Source organism: Furipterus horrens, unplaced genomic scaffold, assembly GCF_987537825.1.
Source record: "Furipterus horrens unplaced genomic scaffold, mFurHor1.1.pri manual_scaffold_2, whole genome shotgun sequence".
NCBI lineage: Eukaryota > Metazoa > Chordata > Mammalia > Chiroptera > Furipteridae > Furipterus > Furipterus horrens.
In genome coordinates, this window is record NW_028327172.1 from 100,100,194 (window position 1) to 100,102,754 (window position 2,561).

Here is a 2,561-nt window from a genome sequence, read left to right on the forward strand (position 1 = left end):
ATACCCTGAGATTTTTCTCTTAGTCTGCAAATACTCTGTCCATTTCTTATGTGTGATGCTATAGTAATAGTAGCAGTAATAATAATAACAACCATGATTAACACATATTGACTGTTATTATAGACCAGCACTCTTCTTTTTTTTTGGTGATGAAGTGAAGGGAGAAGAAACACAATGCAGAAAAGGTTAATATACAGAAGAGCACAGAGTAGAACAGATCACAGAGGAAGTTCTCTAGTCCCCTGTAGCCCTTCCTATGCTCAGGGCCTCCAGTTTAAAGACCCACTGGTCACAAGCTTTGCTTTGGGCAACAGAGCCACAGTCCTCTGCCCTGCTTATGGCTGCCTCCCTCTTCCCCTCAAAGTTTGATTTAGAATTCGATGGGCTGTGTGGTCCCAGAGGCCACTGAGGACTTAGAGAGTGCCTTCAGAATGGTGTCAGAGTCTATTTCAGCAGGAGGGTTGGATGAGGCAGTAGAATGCACCATGAAAGGCAGCTTGCTCTCCTTTTTACTGAGGGACTATCCCTCAGCTGTAGCAGGATGGCGTGGCCTAAGGTGATAACATTTCCATCCATGGTTGGACTTCATTGGTTGCCCATGCAGACACCAGTTATTACATTTCTGTTATGCAGTGATAGCATTGCCCTTCTTCACAAGGACCACTTCTGCTACTGGAGGATGGACCAGCTGAACCTGTTTCAGGGCTCCACACACATACCAAAGCTTAGCAACCTTCTGTTGTGTGACTTGAGGGTGCAGGTTATTATAGTGTCATCTTAGTGCTCAGCAGGCAGCCGCTCTTTGGAGGTGGGGGCTCCTCCTTGTTCTGGACATGTAGATCAAGGCTTTTGTTTGAACAGAAGAGGGGACACCAGGAGCTGTGTATGCATCACTCTGAACCGCTTTGGTGAGAGGGCCTTAGACATGGAAAGCTTGGGACTGTGCAGCCCCACCAGGTGGTGGAGAAAGCTGCCTGGGTTTGCAAATTTCACCTGTTTATCAGGAATGGGAGATACAATGTCATTGTCTTCATCCAGGTGGTATAAATTCCGTTTGGCTTGGTGGTTATTGACGACATTGGTCCTCTTCCTGCACGAGGGGCATGAAGTGGTGCCATGGCCTTTCACTGTGGCACCTGGTTTTAGTGAGCTACAGATCTGGGGTCACCATCCCAATGTGTGTGTGTTGGGTACGTGTGTGTGTACTAAGGAAGGCAGTAGGGGACTCAATTCAAACTAAACTTCTCTGGTATCAGCAACCTGTCAGGGCTTCTGGGGTGCCATGCTCTGCTGCTTGCCAGAGTTCTCTGGCATTATGCACTTTCCTTTTGATCTGAAACAGGGTGTCTTTCTGCAAAAGCTTTTCCTGGGCATCTGAGAGGTTACTCTTTTGCTGAGCATCAGACCTCTGGTAGAAGTTAGCTGTGCTGGCTGGATGGCCGAGAAGGCTCAGCTGGATCCCAACATGAGATCAGATACCACCAAATCTAGGTCTGGCATTGACCTGCCCCTTAGCTGCAGCAGTTCCTCTTCCATGTGAGCTCATCCAGGGATTTTCCAGCCACCTTGAAGGTCCAGCAGCTTAGACTCTCAGCTGGTGAGCCCACATCTTCAGCCTCTTCCAAGTGACTAGCTGCTTCCGGCATTTGCCAGAGCTTTCCTAAATGTTCTGTTTAATTCTTTTAATAATCCCCATTAGGTAGTTTTATTATGTTCATTTTAAGGAAGGGGCAACAGGCTCAGAGAGTTTAAATAACTTGCTGAAGGTTACGTATAAGAGGTGGTATGAAAAGCAAAATGAAAGGTCAGAAGCAAAGCAAGGTGTTCTTTATTTTATTAAAAGATTTTATTCATTTATTTTTAGAGAGAGTGGAATGGAGGGAGAAAGAGGGGGACAGAAGCATCGATGGCCAGGAGAACCGGGGACTGGGCCTCAATCAGAAACTGAACTGGTGACCTTTTGGTTTGCAAGATGATGCCCAACCCACTGAGCCATACCAGTAAGGCTGCAAGGTATTCTTTAAAAGAAATGGTGGTGTCAGGTTTCCTGGGCAATGGCAGTGGGCAGGACTGGTCTCTTCTCTTTCAAGAAGAGAATGTTCTGCAGAACTGAGTCTGACCTATTTTCAGTTAATCTGTGTGACCTCAAGGACAGCGTCGCCCCCTGGAAGCATGGCCCCTTGGAGGTGCTCAGGAGAGTTACTAAATGATGGATTGAATGAATGTATTAGAAGGATGATTGTATTTAAAGTTTAACAGAGTTAAAAACCTGGCAATTTACTTTCTCTGTGCCTCCGTTTTTTCGTGTATAGAAAGAAGATGATGTTTCAGGGGTGATGTGAGATTTGGAAATAACTATTGATCTAGCATACAGTCTTCCACACCATAAATTCTCAACAGGTAGAAACTATGCTGCTGCTGCTGCTGATTTTGCTCCACATGCTGGAAGGTAGGGGCTGATTTAAAAATTGCAAAGAAGAACTAAATGGCTCATTCTTTCAGTAAGCTTTGGAAGATCTGACTACATTATCTTCAGTGTTCTATCTTAACCCTAAGTATGG

The 2,561-nt window shown here is 45.6% G+C and overlaps 1 pseudogene; it reads right to left on the minus strand.

Moving 5' to 3' along the window:
• Positions 1-358: 358 nt before the first annotated feature.
• On the minus strand, positions 359-1,646 carry LOC150019188 (polymerase delta-interacting protein 3 pseudogene; annotated as a pseudogene).
• Between the last annotated feature and the right edge of the window lie 915 nt (positions 1,647-2,561).